We start from the raw sequence: 15,174 nt of genomic DNA, 5'->3' as shown, positions 1-15,174 counted from the left end.
GTTAGTGATACACAAGAATCCTGAGGCAGCACTGAGAACATTCTCACTCCAGACAAGGCATGCCCCTTACCCCACTCCACTTTCCCTTCTGTTTCCACAATCCTTCCTTTTCTCTCCTTTGAGTGGGTGAGGTTGTCACACATTGTCATTGTCATACAACTACAGGATCCACAGACTACCAGTCTTGAAAGAAAACAACAAAAACCAACAATGGTTTTTAATCATTGTGCTAAGCACAAGCACTGTTGTGTGATCTTCCCGTAGACATCCCACATGGTGCAGCCTACAAATAGCTGTGGCAGCACTCTGATGGGCACATCAACTTCAGGTCACTGTTTGACAAGGGGTCCTTGAAATCCATGACAAAGTCTGGTGGAAGCTCCATATTTTAATGAATGAAAATCATGTCCCTTTATGACCATCAACCACACTCCTTTTTCCTTTTCTCAATCTTTTGGGTTCATCAGTTGTATCTGAGAACAGGAAATTTTGGAGGGCATTCAAGACTTTAGAACCGCTAAAGCTTTGGCCAATAATTGTCTTTCTTTTCTTTCCTTTTCTTTCTTTTTTTTTTTTGGTTGTCAGATTTCCCTTTCAGAAACTCCCCCTTTCCCTCTCTTTGCATAAACACACACACACACACACACACACACACACACACACTCAAACACATTTTCAAATAGATATTTGATGCAATTTGTACAAGGTGGGGGAGAAAACACCTGTTTCAATTTAATTCATTTCTATTCAAAAGGACTGACAATACAACATATTGAATGTTTGACTATGCCCAAGTCATAAAGAAACAGAAAATGAAAGCCATTTCCAACATGCCCATACTCATATGCTATTATTGATTGGTTCTGAATCCCTCTTTACTCTGACCCCAACTACTGCAAACAAAAAAAAGTGTCTGCTCTTCTGAAGCTTCTAACACAAAAAGATGAAAACGCATAACCATACACTTGAAAAATGAGAGAAAATATATGCCTGTATCACGTTGCCTGTCTTGCCTCTGGATACAATTCTATCAAGGCAAGTGGCAGCTCCTGACAGTGTCACCCCATCTGCCCTCCTCCTCTTCTCATTCAAATTGGCAAAATGAAAATCTGAAGCTGTAAAGTGAATTTAAAGGGAAAAATCCCTAGAGCAGAAAGACTTGTGCATTGTGCAGAAGTATGACATAGGCTTTGAGTTTCCCTCAATACTCAAGCTCTTCTCTGCCCCATAAAGATTGGGATGCTGTCACATGCCCAGAATGCAAGCCAGGAGTGCATCCTTCATCCTTCATCCCACCCACTGTCAACTGGGTGCCAAGTGCTGGAATAGATACTCAGCATAGAAAGTCAAGAAGCAAGATCTCTGCCTCCACATCACTGACAGTCCAGGACAAGAGACCCCAGGAACAGAAAAAGACAGGGCAGAGGAAGAGGGCATGAAAGGAGGGGTCCCTTAGGAGTTATGTGAGCTGAGTCATAGGAACAAGTAAGCATTAGCCCATTGGAAAGGGGGCCAGTGACAGGCCAATAAAGGCAGAGGACACTTTATGCTCTAAGCCCAGATGTCAGAAATAGTGGGGTATATATGTCAGCATAAACAAGGAATTTACTATTCAATCAATCTTCACAGGATCACACACTTTGGTTTATTTTTTTTCTTATTGTGTTTTTTCACTGTATAACATATTACTCTTTATATAGTAGGGCCCTCACAATGAGTCTCAGCTTACCTTACAGCAGGAAGTTTGATACCGTCAGAATGATTTCACTTCACTCTTCTCTGCAGCCTTAAGATCACAGGTCCTCTCTTCACTGCCTGCTCCATGAAGCTGTATTATACAATGTCTGATGGAGAGTACAGAGTACATAGAGGCTTATAAAATTGTCATAACCTGATTTATATCTAGTTCACTACTAAGAATAAATTCCCTTCACAATAGTTCCTTACATTAAACCACTAGAAGTAACTGAGAAGAACATCTGCCTAATACTTATAAATGTCTAGGCTTAGATTTCTAGATAAACATTTAAAACCATTTCTAATGCAGATGATCTGATGCATTTTTGCAGGGAAAAACTCTCAACCCAAAGATCTACTTCTTAGCTTATGGCAGTTTGAAGAAGAGTTTTAAAGCTAGGTCCAAAAACTATTAGAGAATGTATACCTTGTAATTTTTCCTTTTGAAATTATAAAACATGTGTTTGAATTTTTAATAAGATGTCAGAACTGATAAAAATGATTGACAGATGCATGTGTTTTGCTTTAACAATCTGTCGAATGGCCTCCCTGTGAAGTCCAACTCTATTGTCTATAATTTTGGGGGGGGGGGGGAAATAAATGTTTTTCTTAAAAAAACATCTCACAATTTAAAGTCTGTTTTACTGTTGTTATTTGAACTGATATATGATCACTAACTTTTCCTTTCTTACTGTACACTTGGTCTTCCTCCAAAGTTGTATAGGAAAGTCACTTTCATTCATATATTGTTTCTCTGACAGTCTTATCACTCTCTTTACTTCTTGCTCTGAAAGCTGTATCTATCTGTGTGTGTGTGTGTGTGTGTGTGTGTGTGTATACATACATATATATATATATATACATAGTTCTTGGTTGTCATGTTTTCTCCAAGACAGAATCAATTTTGATGAAGTTCAATCTTAATGGTGAACATAAAAATGTGTCTAGTGTCATAAAATCACAAATGATTTATTATTTGCCAGAATCTTCCTCCAAATGAAAAATGAATACACTTATTTTTCTTGCCATATTTTCAACCATTTCTTCCTGTTTGTGTCAAATGTGCAATAGATTTCTTAGCCTAAATTATTCTAAAATCCCAATTTCAACATTAATCCCATGACATACTACCTGCACACTGAGTGAATAACATGACCAAAGTTACTGAAGAAAGTAGAAATAAAAATCAAATCTACTTTATTTTTTCCAATACTGTTTAGCTTTTATTTTTAATCAAGTGTTTAAAGCACTTTGCTCTTGTAATAATTGTTCTCACGTCTTCTTTACTAGATTATCCGTCCACTGGAGCTTGACTGTATTTCTCATATATTTCCATATCTCCAACATTTAGCACATTTTCTATATACAGAAGACATTCAAATTATTTTTGCGAAATAGTTAAAATTACATAAGCAAGATAATATATGGAGGTATTATGAAGGGATGTTGCTAAAATCATCACTCTGTAGAGATGCTAGTCTTGGTCATATGACTTAGGATATCTAAAAAGATTTGAATTTAAAGTATGTATTATCCACTAACATACAAAAAATTGCTCATTTCGAGAGTACAGAACAATTTGGGGCAATTTTTCTACCTTCATGATGCACTAACTTTGTACTTTCTTTACCAATTCTTTTACTCCAAACTCTTTTGCTTGTTAATTCAACCTCTTTGCAAAGGAAATCAAATCAAATCTGCTTTGGATATGTATACTGTCAAGTAATTAAAATGATTTGGAGTAATCAGAGTCTAGATGTTATGCTCATTTTATATCAAGTATTAAACATAATTATCCTAGCCCTTTGCTGAGGTAAAGCTGTCTTCTTATTATAATAAATATTTCTAAAAAGTATCTCCTAAAGAAAAAAATATCAATAATTTGTAAAATAATTACTTATGTAATCCACTCTTTTATGGTTTTCCAACAAGTTAAATAAACTTCTTGAGCAAAACTCTCATGGGAAAACTGATGATTGACCCAACTCCTGGTGCCTAGGGCTTTATGCCATATGGTAAACTTCACATTTTCACAACCTTACTCTTGGTCTTGCTAGATGTATATTTTGCAAGATATGATTCTAAGTGTACCTCATCATCTCCAAAGCACCGCATAAAAGTCACCTGCAAATAACTGATGTGGAGGGTTACACAGGAGTGTGAGACTTTCTACAGTGTCAGGGAGCCGCTGAGGTGATGCACATCAGGGCAGGTGCCTGGAACCACAGGCTAGAGCAGAATCACCTGCGGCTTTAACTCCAGGCTGCGTGAGCGCTTGCATCGCACCAGGACATCTACCCACCTGCATCTCAACAGCCGTGTATGCCCGAACATTTGGCTGTGAAAAATCACGAGTAATCTCTAGGCAGTAACTAAGGAAAGATAAATAATTCTTTAAAATATTTTGCTACAAGTTGGTACAGCCACTCTGGAAAACAGTGTGGAGGTCCCTTAAAAAGTTAAAAATTGAGCTACCCTATGATCCAGCCATTGCACTACTGGGTATTTACCCCAAAGATACAGACGTAGTGAAGAGAAGGGCCATATGCACCCCAATGTTCATAGCAGCATTGTCCACAATAGCTAAATCATGGAAGGAGCCGAGATGCCCTTCAACAGATGACTGGATTAAGAAGTTGTGGTCCATATATACGATGGAATATTACTCAGCCATCAGAAAGAACGAGTTCTCAACATTTGCTACAACATGGACAGCACTGGAGGAGATAATGCTAAGTGAAATAAGTCAAGCAGAGAAAGACAACTATCATATGATTTCTCTCATCTATGGAACATAAGAACTAGGATGATCGGTAGGGGAAGAAAGGGATAAAGAAAGGGGGGGTAATCAGAAGGGGGAATGAAACATGAGAGACTATGGACTATGAGAAACAAACTGAGGACTTCAGAGGGGAGGGGGTGGGGGAATGGGATAGACTGGTGATGGGTAGTAAGGAGGGCACGTATTGCATGGTACACTGGGTGTTATACACAACTAATGAATCATCGAGCCTTACATCGGAAACCGGGGATGTACTGTATGGTGACTAACATAATATAATAAAAAATCATTAAAAAAAATAAAAATAAATAAAAATAAAAAATAAAAAAATAATATAAAATATTTTGCTACAAAAGAGTGCCTATAGGAACCTGGAAAAATGACTTTTTCAGAAAAGTTACTTTAGGTAAACCATCATGAAAAAAATTACTATTATTACTTGAGAACATAGAACACGATTAAAAATCAGGAACCAGAAGAGTAATCAGATTAAATAAAGATGTGAGCATAGCATTCCATTTCTGAACGAACTAGCTACCTTCAAAATCATGTTTGGCGGCGCCAGGGTGACTCAGTGGGTTGTGTCTGCCTTCTGCTCAGGTCATGATCTCAGAGTCCTGGGATCCAGCAGCCTTGGGTTCCCTGCTCAGCCCGAGTCCTTTTCTTCCCCTCCTGTCGCCCCTCCCCTACGCGTGCTCTCGCGGGCGCGCTCCCGCACGTGCGTGCTCTCCCTCTCTCCCTCTCTCTTTCTCTCTCTCCCTCTCTCTCTCAAATAAATACATAATCACTAATAAAAGCATGTTTGATGTGAGGTTTACATAAAAAATAAAAGATTCTTTAAACCAGTGATTGCCAAACACTAGTGTACATTAAAATTAGCTGGAGCATTTTTTAAAGACAAGCTCTTTAGTCGCTTTTCCCAAGATTCTCATTTCTGATTTACTGATTAAGAACTTTTTAAGGCGGCGCCGCCTGCGTGGCGCAGTCATTAAGCGTCTGCCTTCGGCTCAGGGCGGGATCCCAGCGTTCGGGGATCTGCCCCACATCAGGCTCCTCTGCTGGGAGCCTGCTTCTTCCTCTCCCACTCCCCCTGCCTGTGTTCCCTCTCTCGCTGGCTGTCTCTCTCTGTCAAATAAATAAATAAAATCTTTAAAAAAAAAAAAAAAAAAAGAACTTTCTGAGGAGGAATTTTATTTTTCTTCTTCAATTAAAATAATTCCTTATTAAAAGGTATTTTAAGTAAGGTAACGTGGTAATGGGTTTGATTTTTTTAGAATGACTTCAAAGCTTTACTTTGAAGGTAAGTGGGCAACTTTGGATTTAGAAACATTCTCCCAAGAAAATAAGTGAAATTGTTTATTTTGACAAGTACTGTTTTAATGGAGATATAACATAGAGCAACATTAGGAAACCTCATGCCTTACATTAATTTAAAAAGTACTTATTGTCATTATTATAATTATCATCTTATAAAATGTTCCTAAACAACAACAAAAATAAACAGATTGAAAGGAGCTACAGACACAGACGGACACATAGACAACCACACGTATACAGACATACACATAAGAAAGGGATATCAAGCTGCAGAAACATACCCTTATGTAAACTTAGATATAATTAACAGTCTTTTGTGGTCAAAAAGGCATAAATACTTAATTTAATACACCTAGGCCTTATTTTCTGTTGTTGTAAATAATAAAAATTATGGGAATGATTTTTGCAGGACAACTACATATCTAACAAAGATATATCATCCATTCTGAAGCATAATATTAATAATAAAACCATAGTTAATAGAAGTAGTTCTATGAGAAAGACACAGTTATTTAAAAAACACACATTTCACAGGTTGTTTTGGTTTCATTTTCACTAATTTACATTTTTCCTTGTGGAGGTCATGGGTGACATTTATCCTTAAGAAAAATAGGACAAATAAACTAGAAAATTTAAAAAAAAAAATCGTCGTCACAGGTTGAAGGGGAGAAATCCCAGCGCACTTGACTCACTCTTCCGTGACTCACAGAGGAGGAGCTCCTTTGTCATGTATGAAAAAATTAATATTCCCTCATCGATTTCTCCTATGTAAAACAGATTCATAAAAAGTAAATGGGCTATACCAATAAAACGAACAAACAAAAAAAATCCAATAAGAATTAAACACAACAACTTGAAATATCTGTGTGAGGGGTGTGTTTCTTTGCATTAAAACTGTCTGATTATGTGATAGTTTGGTTTTTAAGGGAAGTAACTGAAAAAAACAATAAAGAGAAACTCCACGGCATACAGAAAGTAATTTCTTTCTTATTTATAGGCAATATTATAAAATAAGATATATCAAGATTGATGTTATTATTTACCGAATGAATAAAAGATAAACAAATAAAAAAGAACCAATAATAGGAAACTCTAAAAACAGTATTTTAAAAATCATCACTCTTACATATATCTATTACTTAGTAAGCTTTATGTTGCTATGTAAAGTTAATTCTCAAAGCTTTCCCGAAGTCAATTAGTTTTCTAAAACTTGTTTTCATGCTCAAATATTTAATATTCTAGCCCTACAAAAAAATTATGAGGTTGTTTGCCTTTCAATATAAATGGATTTTGAAAAAGGATATATATTCTGTTATCGATCCAAACACAAAGTTGTTTAGGTTTCTTGACTGTATTTGAAATTTTAACATGATATCTAATACCACTGATACGTATTTATGGCAAAAATCATTCTAATCTTTACTTCCTAAGTATTTCCTTGAATTTATTTTCAAATAATAATAGTTGTATCATTCCTTTTATGAGAATAACTATCTCAGATTTGCTTCCTCCCATTTTCTTTTTAATTCTGCCAAACGACACCCTACAATATCTCTCTCTGAAGTGGAATGACAGACTGACAGGTGTTGTCAGCAAGAAGTCTGATGACTGAGAGATGTGTTCGTCGTCTAATAGATTCAATAAGGCGTAGAGGAGAGGCAAAGCAGCAGCGCATGCAGCATGGGAAAGCCTTTGGCAAACCGCCTTTGAAAGATGCGAGATCTCTGAATATTCTGATAGAAGCACAGAGAGCTACAGTCTGCACTATTGTGCTCTTAAAATATTCAGCCAACATGCCTAATGGCATGCTATTATCTAGAAAACAGGGATACATATCATAATGAGGCCCAGATCTATTGGATTTTTATACTTCCAAAAGAAACTGTGGTCTGGTCTTGTTAGAAAGTGACATAAAAATCTATCTTAAAGGTGTGTTATCTCTTATTTCCTCTGCAACTTTGAGATTGTGCTGTGAGCATCTTCTCAGCAGCACAGAACTCAAGCCCGCTGTGAGTCTTTACACCCTCAGCAAGACTTCTTCCCCTCTTCCTCCCACCTTCATTTGGTTCCCCTAAGACAACACTGTGTGCTGGGTATTCATTTTCTGCAGCCCTTGGATCCTGAGTGTAGCTGAAGGGAAACTGACCAATTCCGTAATAAGTAACCTCTTCAATTAGTAACACTGTCACCTGTGATAATACAAATTCTTCTTTGTGATTCTAATCATCAGCTGTCATTCATATAATGCCAGGTGCTTGGCAAAGCGCTCTGGAATTTTTCATCCATCTGTCCAGTCTTAGAAATGACCTTCCATTACTTTCCTTTGTACACATGTTATCTTTAAATAGGGCATTTGCATAACAAAAGAATTCCTCTGCCTACACTAGGAAGTTGCATAGTGGGAGAGGTGACTGTATGTACTACGTTCTTTGTAATCCATATGATATTGATGGCTGTTGCCATTCAGCCTCAGGCCACCAACACTTCAGTTTATTTATTTAAGGGCAGCAAATGCTAATTGTTAACAAAAATACAGCTTTCTCTTTTATCAACTACAAATTTATTAGCAGCGGAGAGAAATCTATTCTACAAATAGGTATTTGTATTGCAAATGCTTAAAGGAGTAACTAATGAGGCCATTTATTGTCCAAGTTTGACTAATTATTATGCTGAGACACTGCCGAGGAGCCAATATGTGCTTTGAAATCAAGCATTTTCAGTAAGTGCATCAAATGAGTTGGAACCAAACTAACCGCAAGAACTTCAGAAATCTGTCTATTCATATAGATCCCAACTTGCACGGTGTTGTGTAGAAAACTAGCTACAGGCGCTTTAAAAATAAAGGATCCGCAGGCAAATGTAAAGAAATCATGAATAGCCTCCCAAGGAGAAGCATGCTAACTAGATTGACCATATAATTAATCCTCTGGACTGGAATAATGTTGAGTCTTGTTGGATAGACCTTGAACTTCTGAACTTGCTGTTCCTTATGGCACAGTAACTGGGCACTTGGTGTATGTTCAATAAACGTTTATGACATTGAACTGACAAGTTAGTAAAATATAATAGTGAAATGTAATGTTGAAAATGGCAGTATAAACAAGAGAAGTCAATAGCCCTTTAATTCCAAGATGTTGAAAAACAAGTCACCACTCATTTCATCTCTACTTCTTTCTTCCTCTCTCATTCTCATGCTAGTATAGAGGAATAGAACAATGGATGTGTGTTAAGTAAACTGTTCGTAGGATGGTAATCAAGACACCAGAAATGAAAATTGAGCTACTAAAAATCATATATTCTTAAAGAAGCGTGGATCAAAAGTTTTATCTTGGTTTTAGAGGAAAATCACTTCATTTTCACACAGTCAGCATAATAACAGGATTGGTAAACTCAGTTACAGTAAATTAAGAGATTGACTTTAAAAATGATCAGGAAAAAAAGAGGTGAATATAAGCTGAAATAAACAAAAGCCCAGTCTGTCTTTTATCAATCTTTGTAGCCTTTTAAATGCCAGTTAATAAGGTTTGGTTTATAAAATGTTATTTTATATATATATATATATATCAAAGAATATATTTTTAAATATATTCAAAGCCTTAAGACTGCAAAATGGACTATTGCCACTGTTTTAGTCCATAACAAGTCTTCCCAAAATGTGCCATTTTGGCATGTGGCTTATTTTGAGCTGAAGGCAATCAAGAGCCGCAGGCTCAAGGGAAATCTTTCCCCTCCCTTAACTCCCTTGAAGAATCTCAGGAGGGTGTCTCCCAGTATAAGAGTTATGACCAGAGATAAATTTGATCTAAGTGACCCATCTGTATGACAGGGTAAACATCTAATTCCTAAACATCTGCTCTCTTTCTTATCGAAGAAGGAATTGCTTGTGAATTGCCCTCTTCACCTTTGAAGCCCCAGACCCCTATCCCGTTCCTTAGCTCGGGATAGCATATATACTTCATTGTATCTTTCAGTCTTTGAATCTCTTATGTTCGTGGAGTTCTCATACATATAAAATTAAGTTTGATTTTCTCCTATTAATCTGTCTCTTGTCAATTTAATTCTTAGACCAGCTAGAAGAAACTTTGAAGGACTTAGAAAGATTTTTTCCTCCCTAACAGCACCATATATCTGAAAATTCAAGAAATGTCAAGGACTGAAAAGTCATTATGTGAATCTACAAGGGAAATAAATTAAGGTCAGAGTTCACCTGACTCTGAGAATTCTCATAAAGATTAACAAAGAATTCAGTATCATTGTATATCACAAACCAAATTTTGTTTTACAATTATGCAATTATTTTGGCAGTTTCCTGGCAATGCTAGTCTTGGTCTTTGCAAACATAATGGAGCCAAACTTCTTACCCCCAAAATTATAATAAAATATAAATTTTTTAACTACTTTCTTCATTTATTAAGATTTGAAGAATCCAGAGACTACTGTGCACACTTTAATGTGCTTGGATCCTTTTACTTTTATCCTTCAGCTCCTAAAAAATGCTTTCAGAGGGTAATCAAATTTATGTCCTCTCAAGTGAAAATCTCATGGGTTACTGGAGAACACTGTTTGCTTGCATATTAGGAAACTAAAACTTGGAACCAAAGACACAGCAGCGGAAACAAAAACATCATTCTATACAAATACTTAAGCAGGGGTGGGGGTAAGGAGAAAAAAAAGCACGACGCTAAACAAAGGAAAACTCCACTGTGGAATGCAGCAGGATTAATTAAAGAGAGATGACTTAATATTCAGGATAACTTCTATTTTCACCAGAAGCAGTTAAATATAAAACGTATAAACGACGAGCTAAAGTCTTGTGAAGCCTTTTTCCCTTAGGTTTAAGAATGGGTTAAGATTTCCAGCGAGGGAAACTGTGTTGTATTACATCTCTGAGTCATGGTAAGAAGTATGGGATGAATTTTCTCATTGAACTTCTGTCCTGCTCTAAGCTGAAAAAAGAAATGAACACATCAGTGAAGAGGGGGTGGTTATAGTAGTATATGATAAATGCAGAAAAACACTTTTTCTTCCAGTGCATTGCAGATATTTCAGCAGTTTATCTGTACAAAAATAAAATGTGACCCCTTATAAAACAGCCAAGGTCAGTAAGTATTGGTCATGCAAGTTAAAGTTCCCTCAGCCTTTTCAATCTTTTACAAGATTTTTCCCTTCCTCCTAAGAAAAATAAGACCTTTACAGAGGGTTTTGGAATCCATTAGAATGTCTCATTCAGCTTTGTAGCTTCTGCTACATGCATTTCTACCAAAACGGTTATTAAAGGACATTTTAAAACACCCTGGGTCATTTGGAAAACTAAGGACACCTCGTGCTAAACAACAAACTTACTTGTTACAAATTTTACGTTTCAAGTACTCGTGTTGCAACTAAGTAATTTTGTGGTGCTATGTATATGGACTGACCTCATTTTCTCCATAATTTTGAAATCTCTTCTTAGAGTAAGGAGGGACTCCACAAATACAAGCTGCATGAGGCAGGTATACACATTTGAAGGTCCCCTTCTGCTTGAAATTTGCATTTATTAAAAAAGTAAATTAAAATTTACATTTTTAAATTCAGCAATTGTTAAGCTTGGCTATTTGTTATAGCTTGAGATATTAATTTACTATCAGGTCACTGTGCTTGACAAGATAATGTAACTAATAGCCTAAAAAAACAAGTTCCTAAAGGGAAGGCTCCTGTCTCTCTCCCTCTCTCTCTCTCTCTCTCTCTCTCTCTCCTTCTCCCTCTCTCTATCATAGTCTCATACTCTCTTGTTTATTGGGTGCCTGGAACAGCCTGACACAGAAGTTCTCCAATAAATAGTTTTCAGTGAATGAAAGAATAAATGAATGAAGGATTGACTCAGGCATCAAACCTATACTATGCATAGATTCAAAACTAACCTCACAATTTAGCCAAAAGGGAAAAAGGTTATTTCCAGAATATGAAGAAGCCAGAACTCTGACTGGACCTCCAACCCAAAATTTCACATTTGGCTTATAATATTCCTAAGGATATAAACTGATTTATTTATTGCTTGTTTATTATTTATTAAATGTATTAAAATATGAGTTGAAGAGAATGAGAGATATGCACTGAGGACTGAGAAGTATCCACTGTGGGCCTTGCACATCCTTGTCCCCTATAGCTGTCGCTTACCTCCCCTGCCCCACCAGCACATGACCTTTGCCTTGAACTCTCCCTCTCTCTTGCCTTTGATAAAACCCAAATAGCCCAAACAATGGTTGCTAATCTGCAAAAATAATTCCTTCCTCTTCTGAGTGCCATCCCTGACCAGCTAGTGACAAAACAATCCTAAAAGAGTCAGCCATGCCAAGTTAGACTCCTGGCTCCTTTGTAGCTTTCTCCTGCCTGGTATTTTCAAATAAAGATTTATGCTAATAGTTCTGTGTTTGACTTTCTTCCACAGGAGAATCATCCATTTTAGAGCCAGAGCAAGCCTTAGATATATGTGACTATGTACACTCAACTTATAGGTCAGTACACTGAGGTCTTAACCTCTGTGAGGAAGGTAGGACAAGCAAATGTTTTTATATTTCTCACTCTCTGACCATCGAGTCCTGAATACTTAGTATAAAGTATTGCATACATTTTAAATTACAGAGAAAAACAAAAATTAAACACTTCAGCTTTTCATTTTTTGTTTTCATAAATAATTTTTAATTTATTTAAAACTCCTCTCAATTATTTTTATATTTAATTTCATTTTATATGTAATTTCAGTTGAGTATTAGTTTTTTGTTGTTGTTTTGTTTTTGTTTTCTTTTTTTAGTCTGGGAACAAACATGTGAGAATAAATTACTCTTTAAAGGTACCTGTGTCTTGGCTTTTATAAGACCTCCTCATGAAGAGGATGAACACTTTAGGTGTTCTTTAGATGAGAAACCTTTTCTAGAAGTATCTCCAGCAATGCTTACAGCCAATCTAGAGACGCATGACATTCATCGACAAACATATTTCTTTACTGACAAAAGAGAAGCTGTACCCTCTGGACTCTGCTTGGTCCATCTCACTGTCTATAATAGGAAGCTGCCCCAGGCTTCCTACTAATTCTACTACTGAAGTCAAGACCAAGAGTTTCCCAGGAGGTATCCCCAGATCACAGAGAACAGCCAGCAGTAAGAGTGACCTCACCCTTTGTGCCCTGAGCACCTAGAGACAAGGCTATTACCACATACTACCCATCACAGTATTTCTGAGCTTAATTCTTTATTAGTCATTTGCCCAGTTACTAAATCTATTGGGTTTTGTTTATGATCCAAAATATAAACTTCCCTAGTTACTTGTCTTTTCCTGAAACTTTCATTTATCCTCAAACTAATCTATACTTTCTTCTTCCTAACTCAGTCTCATTTCTTCTAAGCCTTTTACCATGCTCCCTAAACCATTCCTTCCATTGTAGGAAACATTAAAAACAAACACACCAACAAAAATTAATTAAAAAAAAAAAAGCAAAAAAAAAAAAAATCCTACATTGACTACTTTACTGAGAATCTCCCTCCACCTCCTTGACGTAATTGGATCCCGATCCCTACCTAGAGCCACTGATTTTCCCAGAGCGGAAACTTTTCATATCACACGACTCAGGTTTCAAAGGAAAGGTAGCATCCCTACTTTTCCTGAATGCTTCTGCCAGTCTCTTTCCGAAGAATGCTCATATTAAAATCTTCCTCCAGTGACACTGAGGACAGCCTAAACTTCACTTTGTTACTGTCACGACCAACCACCTGATTATTCCTTCTCTTTCAAAGAAGAAAATTTTAGCCCTGGCTCTTGGTGCTCCTCTCTACCACAGCTCTACTATTCAGAGATAACCTGAACAATAGTTTTAGCTTCTTACATTTCTCATTTTCTGTTCCTATGACTTCTTCTATTCCCCTTTAGCCACCTAATCTCATGGCCACACTAAAGCACTTTTGCTAACACTCAATTGCTCCATTTCTGAAATTCAAATAATAATAAAAAATACCACTTTCTGGAAACTGTCTCCTAGCTTCCTTTGGGTCTCTCTAATAGTCACCCAAAAGGCTTGTTCTTCAACCTCGCAGGGACTCAGATTTTATTTTCTCCATATCATTTCAATCACTCAGAACCTTCCTGCCTCCACTGTAGCCTCATCAATTTCATGGTATGTTATTTCAATCCATTCCTTTTTAATGTCAACAACTGCTCTATTGTATCTCCCTGACCCGGCTACCCAGGAGAATCTAGCTCTGCATCATTTCATCATTCAGTATCTTCGTACTTAGGCTTGGGATGTTCAGCAATTGTTAAAAGAAAAAACCCACAATGCTACAGATTAATGTCCTATAAAGTCACAGACAAGTTTAACCAAATCCTTTAAAGCAGGATATAGAAATACTGGGTGTACAAAAAACCAAGACTTTCCAAGGAATAGTAATGAAAACATTCTAACAAACAAACAAAACTTCTTGTTTTTAAGGGAATCATTTTCCCTGCCTTCAACCTCCATATGGATTCTGTTCTAAATAATATAACTGTCAGAGAGTCACCAATTAAGTATTGACCAAATAAAATATAAAACAACAGCAAAAATAGCAGCATGGCAGTGGCTAATTCTAGGAATTAAACAATAATCATAATGGAATATAACTACTAGGTAACAATAACACGTAGATTTAGAAAGTGGCAGAAGTTGTTAAATTCTTCCAGTACTTTTTTATTGTTTAGGTGGAAGATAGAGTAATAAATTTTAACCTTTTCATTGTGAAGTTTTCATGTCAGAAATTTAAGAGTAATCACTAAAAGTACAGAATATATAGCTTCTGCAAGCAAAATAGAAACTAAAAGTTAATAAAACTTGAACCATATGAGAAAAAGAAAAGAAGGAAACATCCAACAAGTGCATATTAAATAGGGAAAAGAAACTAAAATGCTAGAAATAAATCTAAATATATCAGTATATGTATCAATATGGATGAATATTTTTAAACCTATGACGGTAAAGGACAAATGTAGTTACAAATACCACAAATCATATGACACTCTGTATGTAAATTGTAAGCACTCCCTAAACAAAATACATATATATTATAAATAGTATGAGAAATTTGCATAAGAAGCATATATATCATTTGCTGAGTAGGTAAAGGAAAAGAAAGTAGATGGGCTATGAAGTAGGGTAGACTTTTATTTGTATTTGCAAACGTTTTCTTAAAATAAATCAAAAAAATATGGGATGTGCCAGTATTAGTCAAATCTTCAGAAGAATACATTTATAAGTGATAAATTTTTTTATTTATGAATACTCAACATATTTTATCATTTTATACTTCAAAACTAAAAATAAAATCACAAGG

At 36.1% G+C, this 15,174-nt stretch overlaps 1 long non-coding RNA gene across 11 annotated transcripts in view; it reads right to left on the bottom strand.

Moving 5' to 3' along the window:
• Positions 1 to 15,174, bottom strand: part of LOC123801282 (uncharacterized) — a 925,199-nt gene that overhangs the window by 372,796 nt on the left and 537,229 nt on the right. For all 11 annotated transcript variants that reach the window (XR_015727939.1, XR_015727938.1, XR_015727934.1 and 8 more), the window contains one exon: positions 1,730 to 1,844. This is a non-coding gene — a long non-coding RNA (uncharacterized LOC123801282). The remainder of the gene's footprint in view (positions 1 to 1,729; positions 1,845 to 15,174) is intronic.

This window comes from Ursus americanus, chromosome 20 (genome assembly GCF_024610735.1).
Source record: "Ursus americanus isolate L20-20 chromosome 20, mUrsAme1.1.p, whole genome shotgun sequence".
NCBI lineage: Eukaryota > Metazoa > Chordata > Mammalia > Carnivora > Ursidae > Ursus > Ursus americanus.
Note: the sequence above shows the minus strand (reverse complement) of the source record. Positions and strands in the feature narration are given on the sequence as shown.